Source organism: Cavia porcellus, unplaced genomic scaffold (genome assembly GCF_034190915.1).
Source record: "Cavia porcellus strain 051 isolate PalLab524CR breed Dunkin Hartley unplaced genomic scaffold, mCavPor4.1 scaffold_10, whole genome shotgun sequence".
NCBI lineage: Eukaryota > Metazoa > Chordata > Mammalia > Rodentia > Caviidae > Cavia > Cavia porcellus.
In genome coordinates, this window is record NW_026947493.1 from 70689219 (window position 1) to 70708471 (window position 19253).

General features: G+C 42.0%; 1 protein-coding gene and 1 long non-coding RNA gene across 2 annotated transcripts in view; one reads left to right on the forward strand and one right to left on the reverse strand.

Annotated features, from left to right (window-relative positions):
- The window catches only part of LOC134477928 (endogenous retrovirus group K member 19 Gag polyprotein-like), a 57231-nt gene that overhangs the window by 8398 nt on the left and 29580 nt on the right, over positions 1-19253 (reverse strand). The gene's annotated exons all lie outside the window — the stretch shown is intronic.
- Positions 828-17551, forward strand: LOC134477929 (uncharacterized). The gene is made up of 3 exons (XR_010050242.1): positions 828-945; positions 13132-13282; positions 16854-17551. It is a non-coding gene; the product is annotated as an uncharacterized LOC134477929 (long non-coding RNA).

Below are 19253 nucleotides of genomic sequence, written 5' to 3' on the forward strand. Positions count from 1 at the left end.
TGATAGAAATTTAGACTAGTTTAAAAAGAAGCAGTCAGCTTTATATTGCTTTATGCTTAAATCACAAATGTCTCTCAAGAATAGAGGCTGTTTTCTATTTAATGGAAACCAAAGCTTAATTTTAAGATTTATTCATTCATCAAACATTAACTTAGGGCTGAGGATATAGCTCAGTGGCACAGCACCTGCTTGGCAAGCTTGAGGCCCTGGATTCAATTTCCGGTACCAAAAAAAAAAAAAAAATACTTTGGAATTTCAAGTATTGGAATATGGACAGACCGGAGGCCAGCATAGAAGAAAGTCCTTGCTTCAAGGAACTTATCATCTACAGTGCTTAGCAAAATACAGCACACATACAGTGACTCAGAGAAACTTTTTTTCTGGTTTTTGGAGACAGGATATCACTGTGTAGTTCAAGCTGGATTTAAACTCACTACATAGCCCAGGGTGACCTCTAACCTAAGGTAATCCTCCTGCCTCAGTCTCCCAAGTGTGGGAAATACAGGTGCATACCACTACGCCTGGAGAATTATTTGGATTTGAGGGTCTTTAAACCAGAGTTGTCAGACAAAATATAGGACCCACCAGGTATATTTGATCTTCATAAATAATAATTTTAGTATCAGTATGTTGTGCACTTAAAGTATTCATCATTCACCCAAAATTCTAGTTTCACAGGTTATCCTGTGTTATGATTCGCTAAACCCGGCCACCTTGTACTTAAGACAGTGAGGTGAAGGAAGAATCCTAGCCGAGTGGAGCCGGCCAGATGAGCTTCACCGGGAATGTAAGCTTCAAGCCAAGTGCTGACGGAGCTGAGGGCAGAGGCAGGTCCCCGTGGAAGCCGTGCAGGGGCCCTGATATCCAGCTGAGCAAGTAATTCCTGATTAGGACAGCATCCATGGCCAGGCCCCAGGGCGACAGAGCTGGAAGAGGGTTTTCAAGGTAAGTAAGGGCCCTGAAAGTCACCAATGTGAATGAGTGATCACCGTTTTTATTTTATTTTTTTCTTTTTGAAGTGATCGCTTTTAGCTGGATTTATTTCTATGGAGTTTGTATCAAGGGTAATCTTCCCCAATAAGACCTTTCTTTTTAACTCTCTTCTCCATATGTAGCCAAGACCACAGGGGTCAGTGGTTCGGGGAGAGTAGGATTTAAACCTAGAGGTCTTCATCCATCCAGGTTATGCATATGGACACTGCAGGTGGAGTCCCACAGCCATGCATCTCAGGCTCGAAAATGTCTCTCAGACACAAGCATTTGCTACCCCAGCGTCTCCCAAAGCTAGAGTCCGCTACCTGGAGACTCTTGTCTGGGTGGGGGATCAGCAAGGTGGACAGGAAAGCAGGGCAGAGGCCTAACATCTGTGCACAAGAAAGGGGCGGCCCTGAGCCGGGGCGGGGAGCTCACAGCCTGCACCGTGTTCCTGTTACTGCAGAGAAGGGTGCCAGGAGGAAGCGAAATAGCGAAAGGAATTATGAACCAAAACTCCTTGTCTTTCTGCTTTCAAATCTCCGTTTCTCTGACCTAGCAACCCTGGAGGGAGAAATCGGTCTCAAACATGCATGGGCAAAGCTCCAATGAGATATACACAAGGGTACCCCCTGGAGCACTGTTTGCAACAATGACGATATGAAAAATATGGGAAAGTCAGAATGTCCATGAGGCAGGGACGAGTGGAATAAGCATGGGGCACCCACAGGATGAGCCTTCAGAGGGAGAGGAAGGCCAGGGGGTTGCTCAGTGCAACAGGTCTGCCAAGCTCTGCAAGAAAGAAACACGGGGCCAGGTATACAGCTCAGTGGCTTAGTGGCTGCCTGGCAAGCCCAAGGTCATGAGTTCGATTCCTGGTACAAATTTAAAAAGATGGAAAGAAGGAAAAAGAAAGGGAGAGGAGACATTGGTGAGGAAAGCAGTATCTAGGATATACAGTATGCTTCAGCTTATGTGAGAACCAAGTATACACATCTGTTTGCTTCTGTTTAAGAATATATATGACTATATTTTTAAAACAACAAAAATCAGACCATACAGTAAAATAGTAATATCTATAAGAAAGGAAAGGGACAGAAACTAGACCTAGGCTTCTTTAAATGTGGTTTATTAGGTAGATTTAACTGTAGGGATCATGCAAATATTTAGTAGTTTATAATTATATTATGAAAAAGATATCCAGAAGGCTAAAAACTAAAAGGAAATAAATGAAGGTAAATGTGTATTTAGTCAGTGGCATAATGACCAAAGAGGAAAATTCTACATGACTTACAAACACAGTAATTTGACTGTACTCCCAGTGGGATCTACTCTATGGACGACAGAAGCGTAAGACCAGATGTAGTGGTGAACGCTGGTAATCCCAGTACTCAGGAAGCTGAGACAGCAGGATCACCTCAAGTTCGAGGCTAGCCTGAGCTGTATAATGAGACCCTGTCTCAAAAAACAAAGCGGGGGAAAAAAAAAAAAAAAAGTGTAAGAAAAAGTAACAAAAGATCTCTGAAGCTCTGGGGTCATGTTGCTGGTGTCTGAGGTTGTCATGTGTATAAAATAGAGGACAAAGAAAATAAGTAGATTTCTGATATTTGACTTCTCTCACAGTTCATGAGAATTGAGATTGTTGGCATGGGAGGAAGCAAAGAAATAATTTAGATAAAAGATGTCAATTAGAAATCCTACAGTCATAACTTTAAATACGAAGTATCATGCAAACAAATGATGAATTGTACCTGTAAAACAATAATAGAAATGATATCTTGGGGCTGGGGATTTAGCTCAGCGGCATAAGCACCTGCCTTGCAAGCAGGCAGTCATGAGTTCGATCCCCGGTACCGATAAAAAAAGAAAAAGACAAAAAAAAAAAAAAAAAAAAAAAGAAATGATACCTTCTGGGTCCAATCCTTGAAAAGATAACAAAAGCAATAACAGAAAACACTCCAGAAAGAAACAAAGTCAGTAGCCTCGAGCACTCTAATGCCCCAGAAGTGACCTTGAAAACCATTTCTACATAAAGGAACAGTGGAACCTCTGAAGAACCAATTCCAGAGGCAGGAGAAATAGAAGATGAGTCTGGAGAACACTGTCACACAGGACAACTTGCTGTGTACCACCAGGAAGGCTTGCTGGCCCAGTTACTGAGGCCTGGCTCCCTTTGGTTCGCCTCCCGCCACAATCCTGATGTCTTTGTTCGTGCTGGCTTGCTCAAGGGCCCAAACCCTGCCTGGCTGTGTGTTAATTTCTATCTCACTTAGCTGTCTATAACACTAGCAAGCTGCGCACACTATTTTGAAAACTGATCAGGAGCAAGGCGTGGTTGTGCATATCTGTAATCTCACCTACTTGGAAGGCTGAACAAGCAGGATCACAGGTTTGAGACCAGTGGGGCAACTTAGCAAAAACTCATCTCAAAGTAAAATTTGGGCAAGGCCTGGGGAAGTAGCTTTCTGGCTGAGCAAAGGCAAGTCCACGCTCCAGTGAGGGAAGGAAGAAAGGAAAGGGGAATTGAAAATTTATCCTACAACATTTTTGTTACTAAAAACCGAAGCTGGAATCTGACAAAGCTTTAAAATGCAGTATCAACTCACAAGAACAAGAGGAGAGAAAAACACTTTTAATACACTATGGGGGAGCAAGTAGCAAAATCCAGGTGACCGATGTTTTAAATGTTTTCACTGCAAGGGCAAAAAAGAAAGAAAATGCTAAGGATATAACTCAGTGGCACAGTGCCTGCCTGGCAAGCTCAAGGTTCTGAGTTCAATTCCCAATACAAAAAAAAAAAAAAAAAGGGAGAGACAGTGTGAAGAAAACTACATATTAAAAAAGTCTTAAAGGACTTCTGGAAAGATTGAAGAGTAATGAACATCAGAGAAAGAGCCTCTCTGAGATTTGGTGTCCAGACCCTGGAATCAGCAAGATGAGGAAGAGAAGGAGGTTAAATAAGTCTGTGGGGCCAGCAAGAATCGAAATTGAGAACTGAGCCAATGGGGAGAGCAAAGAGAGAGACTTCGATGAAGAAGAAGGAGGAGACAGGCACTGCTTTCTCCCTGAGCTGGACGTACTCACTGTGTGACAGGGGCAGCTCGAATCAGCAGATGCACAGTGACAAATGGTGACCCCAGACGCCTCCTCACAGGAACACGCCAGTTGAGTGGAGCAGTCACAAAGCAGACTTTCAGGTTTCAGTGTCCCCCTGGAGAGGGTGAATGGCCTGGAGTCATCCTGGAGAGGGGCCAACTAAGCTCAAGAGCAGAGGCAGAGCAAAGATGGCAGATAGATAACAGCTGGCTTCAGAGGCTCCCTGAGTAGTCAACCTAGAATTCAACATAATACAGCGTGGGGACCCCCGAACAGAAGGAGATGAATTCTCTTGTCCTAAGAAGAAATTAAGGTGAGAAAAACCAATAAAACATACAGTCCCAGTGCTATTATTTGACCAGCTAAAGGTTCAGTGCTCCTATCGCAGTGGGCGACTTGCTGAGCCATCCAAGGTCCTGCCGCTTCAACTCACTGGAGGCGCAGTCACACTGAAGTCAAGGCTCCAACAGTCTAATGGAAAACTTAGCTGGCGGGGATCCTGCATCAGCCTGTGGTGAGTGACAGGAGTGGAGAATTCCACAGAAAAGGGGGCTCCAGCGGACAACATTGTGTGACCAGGCAGGACTGGCAAGTACTAGGGGCAGCAGTGACTTCAGTCAGTTGTTCCCTTCCCAAATGGGATTGGTGGAGTGAGCTAGGCCTGGGTCACATGACCTGGCTGAGACCCAATAGGTTATCCAAAATCAATTCCCTATAGCAGTAATGCACACTAATGCAATGAAGGCATCAGCTGACTGACCCGGAGGGGAAGAGCCAGCATATGCTGCCCCTGTTTGCAACTCACTAATACACTGCAGTGGGAAGGGTCACCTAGCAGCATGCTTCAGAAGAATTGTAACCAACAAAGAAAGAAACTGGAGCCTCTTGGAAGAAACAAAAAAGATGGGAAGAGGAAGCAACAAGAAAAAGTCCCCAGGTCCCAACCCTGAGAACATTGACCCAGGACAGGTAAATACAAAGGAGAATGAGAACAGCAACATGCAATATCAGACACGGCACCAGTGGACATAAAGAGATATATTCAGGACCTCATAGATGAGTTCAAAAGGGAAATATTTAGTCAATTAAAGCAAGATATAAGAAGATTAATAAAAAAGAGGCTAAGTACCCCTCAAGAAGACACAGATGGAAGAAGGGAGGAACTCAAACAAAGGAGAGAACCATTTGATGAAGAATATAAAGAAAATATAGAATACATGAAGCAGATTCAAAGACATTGCCAGGAAATTAAAAACTCTGTGGAAAGATGGCAAATCTGTCTGAAAGAAACTCAGGATAGATTATGCAAACTGGAGGACAGTTTTGCAATGTGGGATTATGAAAGGAAAAAATTTTAAAAACAGCAAGGAAACAAGCAGTGACAATACAAAAGCAAGAAGACAACAAGAAGATCTTTAACTTCAGAATAAAGAATGTGAATGAAGAAGCTGGGGTACAAATAAAGGAACTACAAAGGCTATTCACAGAAATAATTAAGGAAAACTTCCCAAACATAGGAAAAGGAAATGATATTCAGATGTATGAGGCATACAGAACTCCAGCCACCTACACCAAATAGAGCTACACCCAGGCATATAATAATCAAGATCCCAGAAATTCAATATAAGAACAGAATATTAAAAGCTGTTAGAGACAAGAAACAGATCACCTATAAAGGAAGGCCCATCAGAATAATGGCAGACATCTCAACACAAACCATCAAGAAGAGCCTGGAGTGAAATATTCCAAGCCCTGAAAGAAAATAACCTCCATCCCAGATTGATATACCCTGATAAACTGTCTCTAGAAATTAATTGAGAAACAAGATGCTTCCAAGACAAATACGCAATCACCAATCCACCTCTACAGAGAATACCGCAGGGCATTCTAGAGAGAGAGAAAAGTACCAGGAATCCAGAAACAATGGCAGAGAGGCCTCAATAAATGGAGCAGAAAACAGAATGAAGAAGACAAGCAGACAACTGATGGCAAAAAAGAGCATAACAGAAATAAGGCAGAGAAGGTTGGTTATAATCTCTAATATAGATGGCCTTGATACACTAAAGTAAAAAAAAAGGACCACACGTGGAGTAGATCAGGAGGCAGGGTCCACCGAGATGCTATTTATGGAAATATAGTTAATATGAAAAAGAGTACATGGACTGAAAATCAAATATGAGAAAACAATGCTCTATATAACAGAGAACCAGAGAGTAATAGGGGCAACTAGACTAGCATTTGTGGATTGGTTGGAAAGACAGGCTTTAATAGGTAAAGGAATACAATTAGAGATCAAGTCCAGGAAAGAGAAAGTTCAGAACCACTTAGGTAAATAGCAGGTTGCCTCTCCCCACCCAATTTAAAACCAAGGGTCTTGGTGAGACCCAAAAATGCACAGTGCACCCTGGGGAAGTGAAAGGGGAGGGAGAGTCTTTAAAAAGATGGCAGAAGATATTGTTAATGGTGTATCAGGATTTAAAACCCACATTACTTGCACCTGGCTGAGACCCACTCTGATTAGATAGATTTTATTCTTTTTTTTTTTTTGATAGATTTTATTCTGTCCCAGTTTGTCTACTTGCATTAGATTTGAGGGCACAGACAGCTATCCCAAAAACATCAGGATATAGCACAGTAATCATCTTTAACTTCCTATTATCTTAATCTGGAGCCCCGTAAGACTTATACTGTTTTATCATGACTGATCTTAGTTAAATCTGGTTTGTTTGATTGCTGTTTGGTATTGATAGATTTTATTCAAAACTGATATGATTGATAGTATCAACTCTGAGAGTATAGGCAACTACACTGAAGATGACAAGACTCTATGATACACATTCTGGTTTGATAACTGCCTGTTTTTGAAGTTTTATGCTATATATAAAGTTGTGTTTTTATTAATACTGTTATGCACTGATATATTCAATTATACTATGTCTAATGATATAGCCAGTTCTACTGGATATAATAAGAGACAACACAGGAACTATGGTAGAAATCTTTGTATAACGGTCTTATATGTTTCTTTTGTTTCATGTGTTTATAAGAATGTTTTGTTTTGTCTTGCTTTGTTTTGTTTCTCCCTCTAATATAGAAAGGATAGAAATACATGTTAAGACACATGCATGTGTAGAACCTATAAAAAGTTTATGAGAACTGATGTTATGACACATGATGAAATGAATAGATACTTTGAAGAAAAAGAGACACTAAAGTACCCAGTGCTGACCCTGGAGTGTCATAATGTGAAACCCAGCAATAGTACTATTCTTTTTTCAGAGTGATATTAGCCAGCTTGGGTTTGTTCAATCTCAACATAATTGAAGATATGGATAACTGCATGTATGTTTAAGTGTATAGGATTTATAACCATATTTCTAAGTTTTTGTTGGATAGTTTAACAGAACTGGTTGCAATCTCACTGTTTGAATTCCCACTTTATATGCTCCACTTTGTATCTTGAATAACTATTTGTAATAGGACAATCTGTAATCATCAACTAGTGGTTTCTTATTGTTTATTTTTTTCTTTGAAAGTACATATTATTTCTACCCGTTTTCTGTTTTGTTTAGTCTTTCTTTAAATAAAATTTAAAAAAAAAATAAGACACTGCAGTACCCAGTGCTGATTCCAGAGTGTCATGATGTGAAATCCAGCAATACTATTATACTTTGTTCAGAGTGATATTACACTGTTTGGGTTTGTTTAATCTCAACATAAATGAAGATATGGATAACTGCATGTATGTTTAAGTGTATAGGATTGACAATCATATTAGTAAGTTTTTGTTGGATAGTGGAACAGAACTGTTTGCAGTCTTGCTGTTTGAATTCCCACTTTATATGTTCCACTTTTGTATCTTGAGCAACTATTTGTAAAAGGACACTACGTAAACATCAACTAGTGATTTCTTACTGTTTATTTTTTCTCTGAACATGTGTATTATTTCTACCCACTTTCTGTTTTGTCTAGTCTTTCTTTAAATAAAATTTAAAAAAAAACTCAGAGCAGCTACAGGCTGGCTCCATCTAGCACCTCCTGGGAACAGGGTGAAGTGGAACTGAGTTCAAGTCAGCAGGAGGTTAAGGAGTTTGAGTTTAAGGCGGAAGAAGGCACGCAGATGGTGCAGGCTAAACAAATGGGGTCCAGCCTCACAGCCAGAAACCAGCCTGAACCTCAGTGGAACTAAAGCACAAGCTTGCTGGGATTCTCACCCGCCCTGTGTAAATCTATAGCTGGCTTGCTGGGGTTAGTCAACCCAGATCTGCACTCTCTCCGCACACTTTGCCTACCAGTGACACAGAGACACGTCTTGAAGCAGACTTTTATATCTTATTCTTTTAATCTTTCTTTTTCTTGTTTTGGTTTTGTTTTGCAGTTCCTTGACTGTTTCTTCTTATTTTATGAGTGTAAACACTTTTTCTAGTTTTTCTGTCATCAGTGTTCTGTTGTTGTTTTTATTTCTTCCTCTTCTCTTTCCCGGTGTCTGCTTCACCAGTCTCCCAAAGCTTGCCCTCCAGCCTGCTTCTAGTCTCTTCCTCTTCTTCTAATTCTCTATTTCCCCTCCCTCCTTTTAAATTTTCTACCTTGAGGATAAAATTCCCACATGGAGGGTTTGTTTGCTATGTACAATTTTCTGGTTTGTTTGGGATTTTGTTATATAAGCAAAAATCTAGTTCATACAGTGAAAGTTGGCAAATTAACAGTTACCACAGTTTGTTGTTTTCTAGGCTGTGTTCAATGCTATTGTTATTGCTAATCATACTACTTTAGCCAGTTAAAGTAATTGTCATAATTTTTCTAATCAGTTGTTCTTCCTAGAATGCCAAGACTGAAATTGCCAAAGGGTCATAAAAAATATTACAACCCAGTGCCAGAGAAGTACAGTCTGGGCCAAACAGACAGCAACTTTTCATCTCCAATAAATTGAAGAGATAGGATCTTGCAACAGACTCAAAACCCAAAAGTCAGCTGCCCCTGGGAGACAATTCTGAGAAGTAGTCATTTCATATGGGTTCTAAATACTAGCAATAGTAGTTCCGGGAAGATGGCAGAGTGGTGAGGAGCAGAGAAACAGCCACTCCAAGACTTGGTGTCCAGACCCTGGAATGTTGCAATATGAGGAAGAGAAGAAGGTGGGAAGTGGGTCCCCTGGTCCCAGGAAGGATCTGCACCGAGAAGTGATGCCTACAGGGAAAGCAAAGAGAAAAACTTCAATGAAGAAGAAGGAGGTAGCAGGGGCTGAGGATTTAGCTCAGCGGTATAAGCACCTGCCTTGCAAGCAGGCAGTCGTGAGTTTGATCCCCGGTACCAATAAAAAGAGAAAAAGAAAAAAAAAGAAGGAGGTAGCAGGTGGTACCTTTTCCCTGAGCCTGAACTTACTGCATGGAAGGAGCAGCTCAAACCTGCAGACACACAGTGACTGTGGCCACTCCAAAGGCCTCCACAGAGAGATGCCCAGTGGAACAGAAGGGAAGATGTGGAGGACTGCAGTGGCTGGTGAGTAGTGTGGGTTCGGATATCCTGTGAGGAAGGGCAAACAAGTAAACAGAGGGGAGAGAAATGGAGCCAGCAACACGAAAATAACATGACAAGGATAAATCAAGACATAGCAGCTATAACCACCAACATTAATTGCCTTAATTCACCAATCAAAAAAAACAGACTTCAAGAATGGATCAAGAAGCAAATCCAACCATATGCTACATACTGGAAGCACATTTAATCCCAAAAGACATTCATAGACTGAAAGTCAAAGATGGAAACAATATTCCATGTGATAGGAACCTGAAAAAAGCAGGGGTAGTGTCATGTGGCCCCCAAGACTCATGCAATTATGGATTTGACCAAATCTAGCATTTGTGATTGGTTCATTGTCTAGCACTTGGATTGGTGGTGTGAGTGCTACACCCGCCTAGGGGTGTTGCCAGCATACGTGGTAAGGTGGGAAGAAGGTGTGTCTGCCTCTCTTGCCAGTTCATGCTTTTGCTGTTTGTAGCAGCCATGAACAGTGGTCCTGCCATGCACCCTGCCTTGGAGCCACTTGAGTATGGACTGAAACCTCCAAGCATTGTAAGAAATACACCTCTCCTTCCCTAACTTTGAGCACCAGGTATTTTGTCTCAATGACAAGTAAGGAGTACCTAAAAGTAAGGAGTACCTGCCATCCCAGGAAGCAGTGGATCTTCACCTTATGAAACCTTGAACCAGCAAAAGTGAAAGAATTTGCTTTGAGGAGAAACAGCAGCAGAGCGCCAAGTTCCAGAGTGGTGACAAGGCCACAGGAGGTCCCAAAATGGCAGCCAGCACACCACATTTCAGAATGGCGGTGGCATAGAGAGAAAAGCCTGGCTACTGCTCCAGCTGGCAGCAAACCCTGGCAGCATCCACATGGCACTGATTTTAGGTGCAAGGCAAATGCACAAATTCTGAGGGTAAGACAGCTTCCACCCTGGGTATAAAAGGCCTGGGAGGCCAAGCAGGGTGCCCCTGAGAGGTGATATGTAAAGATGTAAGGGCGAAGCCAAAGGTGCAGTGGAGACCATGAAGTTTGAAAAATCCAGGAAGGTGGGTCATCGAAGGAAAGCTGCAAAAACCGAGAAGAAGGGTCTTAAGAGAGAATCTGCAGGGGCTGAAACCCCTGGACGTGCTGTAGGTTGGAATCACCCAAGCTTTTTGGAGCTTGCAACCAGATTGCTTCAAACGCTGAGCATGGAACTCTAAGACTTAATGCTCACCCTGCTAGATGTTGGACTTGCTTTGTTTCCAATGCTTTGTATTCCCCCATTTGTAATTTTTGGAGTGGTAATGTTTATCTAGTGCCTTTGCATTTTGGAAATGTTTAACCTTGTTTCACTTGTACAGGATGTTATAGTTAAGAGTTTGCCATAGAAGGTGGAGACTTGGGACTTGAACTTTTCAACAATGTTGACCCTGTTAGGACTTTGGCGACTCTTGGAGATGGACTACGTGCTTTTGTATAAAGGATGTGCATGAGTCTTTAGGGGCTTGGTGGAATATCCTGGTTTATATTACTGGCCCCAAGCCTCATGCAGTTATGGACTTGACCAAATCTAGCATTTGTGATTGGTTCATTGTCTAGCACTTGGATTGCTGGTGTGAGTGCTACACCCGCCTAGGGGTAGAGCCAGTAGGGCAGGAAGAAGGTGTCTCTATCTTTTGCCAGTTTGCACTTTTGCTGTTTGTAGCAGCCATGAACAGTGGCCCTACCATGCACCCTGCCTTGGAGCCAGCTGAGTATAGACTGAAACCTCCAAGAATTGTAAGAAATAAACCTTTACTTCCCTAACTTTGGGCATCAGGTATTTTGTCTCAGTGGTGAGTAAAGAGTAACTAAGACAGGTAGCTATTCTATTTGCAGACAAACTGGATTTCAAGTTGAGATTAAAAGAGAAAGAAGATTACTAGCTCCTTATAAATGAAACAATCCAAGCGGAAGATATAGCAATCATAAATATATGTGCAACAAATACCAGTGTGCCCAACTATATAAAACAAATATTAATGGACATGAAAAATCAAATAAGCACTTATATGATTGTATTAGGGGATCACTGTCACAAATAGATCAACTGGACAAAAAAATCAATAGTGAAATATTAAAACTGAAACAAAACTTTTGAACAAATGGAATTAGTAGATGTTTACAGAGTGTTCCATCCTATAACATCAGAATACATATTCTTCTCAACTGCATACAGGACATTGTACAAAATAGATCACATACTAGCTCATAGAACATGCTTAAGTAAATGCAAAGGAACTGAAATTATTCCATGCATATTATTGGAAATCAATGGCAAAACAAACCACAAGAACTTCATAAACATAGAAATTTAATAACAACCAATGGGTCACAGACCAAATTAAAGAAGAAATTCAATAGTTTCTATAATTAAATGATATTACCAATACAACATACCACAACTTATGGGACAACAATGAAAATTGTCCTATGAGAGAAGTTTATAGAAGTAAATAGATATATCAGGAAAACAGAGTGAGTTCAAATAAAAAACTTAATATTGAAATTCAGTCTTCTAGAAAAATAAGAGCAAATCAAGTCCAAAGCTTGTACAAGGGAGGAAATTATGGATTAAAGCAGAAATTAATGCAATGGAGACTAATAAAACAATACAAAGAATCAATGAGTTGAAGAGCTAGTTCTTTGAAATATTAAATAAAAACAAACTCTCAGCCAACCTTACAAAAAAAGGAAAGAAAAATTCAGATCCACGCAATTGGAATGAAAGGGGTGAAATTATAACAGATCTTGCAGGAATCTAAAAGATGACCTGTATCTACTTCAAGAACTTTTATGCTAATAATATGGAAAATGCAGAAGAAACAAACAGATTCCTAGATACATATGAACTACCAAAGCTGAATCAAGAAGATATAAAAATTCTAAGTAATCCAATATCACTTAATAAATTTGAAAATGTAATTTTAAAAAAATCTACCAACAAATAATAGCCCAGGCCCTGATGGAGTCACTGCTGAATTCTACAAGAAATTTAGAGATGACCTAACACCACTATTTCTCAAATTCTTTAATGAAACTGAAAGGGAAACAGTTCTCCCAAATTCATTTCTTGAAGCAAGCATTATCCTGATACCAAAACCAGAGAAGGACCAAACTAAGAAAGAGAACTATATAATGAAAGAGTTTTGGCCCAGACAGGACACTGTAGCCAGTGAAGCCTTTGAGGTGGAACCAAGGAGCTCCTATCTCCCCCATCCCTAGGAATTTACCTGTGACTCCATCTTCCCCACCCCTAGGAATTTACCTATGGCGCCAAACAAAGACCAATGGGCTACCCATGCATCCCTAATGCCCCCTTAGGTTCTACCCCAAACCGAGGCTACTTAAACACCCACCACCACCACCACGTGTCCACCAGAGAGAAAGCTGGACTCCAGTGGTTGGGGGGTGTTTTGGTTTTTCTCTCTCCGCATTCTCAGAATAAAGGCCTCTTTTGTTTTATACTTCTCATCTTTTGGATATAATCTTATCATTTGGTGCTGTGACTCAATTGGCAGGTGACTGACTCCTGGGACACACCCAGTTCGAGTCCCCAGCCGATTCACGAACTGGATTACATCCTGGATTAATTCTCCACTTTTCATCTCCCAGGACCTGCTTAATTTGTTGCCAATCGCTTGCACACAACACCAGCCCGATTAATCTCAGGTGAGCAAACTCCAGAGAATTCTTCTGCACTGGGCTCGGCCCCAGGTGGGTTTTCTCCCCCCTTTCCATGGGTTCATGACACTCTCACATCCTTAAAACAGCCCAGGGCAGGGTCTTTCTGGGCAACCTGTGTCCGCACGCAAAAACTCTCATGTCCTTTGGGTTCGGATAGCCCAAGGCAGAGTTTTCCTGGGCCAGCCCACACTGAAAGTCTCTCACATCCCTCAGAGCTTCATGCTCTCATGGGCAGAACTGTTACTGAACCCACATGGAAGCCACTTGTACATCTCTCGGTGACGACTGAGAAATATGAGTTTTTGAAAACTTAACCACCATTTGGTGCCACGGGACAAGTGACGGCTCAACCTCTGGACCACGGCTCACTTCTTGCCTGAATTAGTCATGAGAAATGCTTTTTCTAATTCCCAAAAGACGCCTCTGCAATGCTTACTTTCCAATCTACGTACTCTTAAAATTAAATGCACAATAAAAACTAAACAATTAATCTTTTACTGCCAGGAGTTTTGGCTGACCTACCCACTTACCGGCAGCTCATGGCCCAAAGTGGGGACGTTTGACCCCTGTATTCTCAAAAATCTGTATGATTTCTGCCAAACTGGCGACAAGTTAACAGAGATCCCTTACATACAGGCTTTCCTTGCTCTGAGGACGCGCCCATCACTCATTAAATCTTGTACCCCCACCCAGGTACTTTTAGCTAACTCTGCTGCACTGCAAACTCTCCCCTCCTGCCCTCATGATCCACTAGACGAAGTACCCCCAGTTTTTTATCGGCTGCCGTGTGCCTACCCCCAAAATCGTCCTCGCTGTTATCTCCCACTGTGTGACCGTCTTCCCCTCCTTCTCCCGGGACCCATAACTCTCCCAGCGGCTCTAATCCTTCTGTTAGCACTTCCTCACAATCTCTGACCTCTTACTCTCCTGAAAATTCTCTGTCCCCTATGGCATTCTCATCCCCTGGCCACCATACTAGGTCTCAGTCGCTATGTCCTTCTGGCAGGCCGCGTGACTATTGCAGCTTGCGCAGGGGACCGATGCCATGTTGTGGCCTTCCACCACGTGAAAGAGCACCGCCATCTTGGGACAGCTCTCATGGTCAATGGCCACCCCCTTGTGGCTCCTCTTTGATCAGCATCAGCCACCCTGTTGCAGACCACATGACGGTTCACTGTGCTGCGGACAGCAATTTCATTGCTGCAAGGCACACAGTGAGGCGCCAACTGCCTGTATTTCCTCGTCCCATGTTAACTGCAGCCACTTTGTAGCTGCTCTACAGATAATTGCTCACACATGCCTACTGGACAGATGGCTGCCCAATGGCCATCTACTCCGCAATCTTCTCCTCAATCTCTGCTACCACTATGGGAACAAGCTGGCCCTGAGGGACTTGTTAATATATGTGTGCCTTTCTCCCTTTCTGACTTATCTCAGATTACCCATAAATTAGGTAGCTTCTCTGTTGACCCACAGAATTATATCAGGCAATTTGAATTTATAACTAATTGTTATGATTTAAATTTTAAGGATGTTTATGTGATTCTAAATACCACTTTCAGCTCACAAGAGCAAACTTGGCCATGGCAGGCAGCTCGAGAAGAAGCTGATCGCAGACATAAGGTGAACACTGCTGATAATGACCCTGGGCCTACAGCTGTGCCAGAACAAGATCCTAACTGAAACTGTCAAAATGGACAGGGTTCAACAAAACTACATAAAATGATTGAGTGTTGGATTGTGGGCCTTAATAAGATTGCTCACAAACATACTAACTATAACAAACTTTTAGAACAGGTCCAGGAGGCTAATGAAAACCCAGCTGTGTTTCTGAATCAGCTTCAGGAAACCTTAATTAAGTTCACTAATGTAAACCCAGACTCTCATGAAGTGATAATTGTCATTAACTCTTATTTTATTTCCCATTCTGCTCCTGATATTCGTGCAAAATTACAAAAAGTTGAACATGGCCCTCAAACTCCTCAAGGGGATTTTCTTAAATTAGCTTTCCGTGTCTTCAACAACAGAGATAAAATTCAAAAAAGAGGAAAAACAAGCTCAAAAAATAAAGTTTGCTAAATATCAGTCTGATCTCTTAGCAGTGGCACTTGGGGCCCCCAGGACAAGAAATCCGAAACAAGGTGTGGCTGCCCAAGTCCCGCCCAGACCGTGCTTTAAATGCAGCAAACAAGGACACTGGGCAAAAGATTGCCCCAACCCTGGCATTGCTCTAGGGCCATGTCCCTATTGCAACATTAAGGGCCATTGGAAGAGCAACTATCCTAGCCGCCAGCAAGTGGGTAAGCCATCCTCTAACTCCTTGCCCTCACAGGAGACTCTGTCAATGCCAGATTTGTCACTGACTGATCTCCTCGTACTTGCTGCGGAAGATTGACGGGGCTCGGGGCTCACAGCCCCCACTCTGGTAACTTTGTCGGAGCCCTTAGTTTCACTGGAGGTCTCAGATAAAATAGTATCTCCGCTTGTAGATACGGGGGCGACTTATAGTGTACTTCCTGAATTTTCAGGACCTTGTAGTAAGTCCTTAATTTCTGTTGTGGGCATTGACGGCCAGCCTACCCAGCCTTTGCAAACTGGGCCTGTCCCATGTCGATTCCAGACTCTTTTTTTTTATCTATAGCTTCCTAGTAATCCCAACATGTCCCACACCCCTTTTAGGTAGAGACTTTCTTCAAAAGCTTAATTTTTCCTTTACTTTCTCTCTCCCCACAGCCCTAATCCTCCAAACAGCCTCACAATGCATCACAAAGCCATTCCCTCCCCTTCCTCCTTCTCTGGTCGACCCCATAGTTTGGGACACATCCAATCCCACTCTTGCTACACATGCCACACCTGTTTTAATCTGTCTCAGGGATCCCTCAATTTTTCCCTGCATTCCCCAATACCCCATAGCTCCCCAATATTTAAGGGGACTTAAACCCATAATTAAGTACCTTTTGGACAGTGGTTTTCTTAAACCTACCCATTCACTCCACAATACTCCCATTCTCCTGGTACTCAAGCCTGATGGGTCCTACACTGGTACAGGACCTTAAGGTAATCAACAGTGCTGTTACCTCAACTCACTCAGTCGTGCCAAACCCCTATCCTAAAGACTCCCACATCATGCATAAGATAATCTTCATAATGTTCTATGTGATGACTGTTGCAGTTCTTTCTACCCTCAGCTATCTGGTTAAATGTGACATCCCTGAAAGCCTAAGCCCTTACCTTCCCAATACTGGTACAGCCACCACCTTCCCTGCTCCCCCTATTTTTTCCAGTTCAACTCCTGGACTGGAGACAAGTTTTATACACCTACCCTCTTAACTTTTATGCTTTCAGATGGGGGAGTAATCACCTCTCATAACTTCACTCCTCCTAACCTCACACTTATTTTTCAGAATTCTACCTCAGCATGACAATGATCCTACCTCAACATCATCCTGATATAATGACGTCTAAATCAAAGGCACCTTTCCTTCTACCTCACCTGGGTCCTTAAATATGATAGTGCCATGCCTCCTCATAACATCTTGTCTCTTTGTTTTTCCAGTCTAACATATGTGCATTCACCAGTGAAGTTGTCCTGGCTAAAACATCTGGCACCAGCATCTACCTGGGCATCAACTGTCATCCTGTGGACTCCCCTAGACCCCAGTACAGCACCTTCTGCCAGCAGGAAGCAGTTAAAGAGAGAAATCTTCACCCCTTTTTATAATAATAATCATAAAATGGGATATGAAAGAATTTTGGCCCAGACAGGACACTGTAGCCAGTGAAGCCTTAGAGGCGGAACCAAGGAGCTCCTATCTCCCCTAGGAATTTACCTGTGACTCCATCTTCCCCGCCCCTAGGAATTTACCTATGGTGCCAAACAAAGACCAATGGGCTACCCGTGCATCCCTAATGCCCCCTTAGGTTCTACCCCAAACTGAGGCTATTTAAATACCCCCATCACCACATGTCCACCAGAGAGAAAGCCAGACTCCAGTGGTTGGGGAGTGTTTTAGTTTTTCTCTCTCTGCGTTCTCAGAATAAAGGCCTCTTTTGTTTTATACTTCTCATTTTTTGGATATAATCTTATCATATAGGCCAATCTCCCTAGTGAACATAGATGTAAAAATTGTCAATAAGATATTGGCAAACAGAATATGGAAAATTATCAAGAAGATTAAACACCATGACCAAGTAGGATTCATCCCAAAAATGCAGGGATGGTTCAATGTATGTAAATCAATAAATGCGATACACCAAACTAGCAAAGCTGAGTATCCATATGAAACAGTATCCATATGAACTTCAACATATGTAAAAAAAAAAAACAGTATCCATATGAACTTCAACATATGTAAAAAAAAAAAATTCACAAAGTCCAACATCCATTCATGATAAAAAAAAATCTTACAGAAAATTGGAATGGATGGTCTTTATCTCAGTCTGATAAAAGTTGTCTATGAATACAAGTACCTGTCTGGCAAGCATGAGGTTGTGAATTCAATCCCTGGTACTGAAAGTCATCCATGACAAACCCTCAGCCAACATTATACTAAATGGACAAAAACTGAAAGCTTTCACTCTAAATCTAGGAACAAGACAGGGATATCCACTATTGCCACTCTCACTCTGATAGGTACAGAACTGACTGGGACATTTCCTTCTCACCTCAATTGGCTTTTAAAAATGTAAATGGTCCGAGCTGAGGTGCTGATGTGTGGTCTTTGAAGCAATGTGACAGGACAGTGATGCCCTACCTACATTTCCCAAGTAGCATGTGTAAGCAGGGCCAAGTGAGGCCACACTGTGGGCTGAAAATGATCCTGGAAAAAAGAGGCTATGACTTCCCAGGGCCTGGATTACACCTCAACACTGAAGCACTGGCCCCAAAGCACTAGATACAGCCTCAAGCAGATCAGATTACTCTTTCTGCGTGTGTGTGTGTGTGTGTGTGTGTGTGTGTGTGTGTCTGTTGCAGAGCTGACTTCAGGCCTTCAACCGAGCTCAAATCACAGCACCCAGGTACTTACTGCCATTCTCACTCACAGCCATGCAGCCCTGAGCCACTCCCCTCTTCATGAACTAATAAAGCCCAGGTTTGGCCTTGAGTCAAGGCCTTTGTTCCAATTATTCATTCTTCTACCCGGACTTAGGACTCCTTGGCTCCCACAACTACACAAATGCCTTAGTGTTTCTTTCTCGCCATGTGCTGCACTGGAAGTGGTAGACTGGAATTAACTTATTAGAATTCCAGTCACTTTTCCATGGGATTACAAATGTGGACTTTTTGGACCAAGACGAGGTCCAGAAGTGCTTTCTGTAGAAGAAGATACCAGAAAATGGAGATATTTCTTGCTCTGGGTAAGAAGAACCAATGTAGCAAACGTGACCATAGTTCCAAAATTGTTATACAGATTTAATGCAACCCTGATCAAAATGGCAACAGCATATCTTACAGAATTAGAGAAAATAATCCTAAAAATTATTTGGAACCAGAAGACACCAAGAGTAGCAAAGGCAATCCTGGGCAACAAAGGCAAGGCAGGGGGCATCATAATAACTGCCTTGAAATTATACTACAAAGATACTGTGATTAAAAAACAAAACAAAAAACCCAGCATGATACTGGCAGAGAAAAAAACAGACATGAGGGTGGGTGGAAGATTAGAAGATACAGAAACAACTCCAGACATATTCAGCCACCTTATCTATGACAAAGGTACCAAACACATTCCCTGGCACAAAGACAGCCTATTTAATAAATGGTGGTAGAAAAATTGGCTTTTCACATGCCAAAGATTACAGTTAGACTCATATCTTTCACCATACACTAAACTAAAATCAAAATTGACCAAAGATCTAAATATTAAAACAGAAACACTACATACACTAGAAGATAGAAGAGGAAGAATCCTTGAAGACAATGGTGTAGGCAAAGACTTTATGAACAAAATCCTGA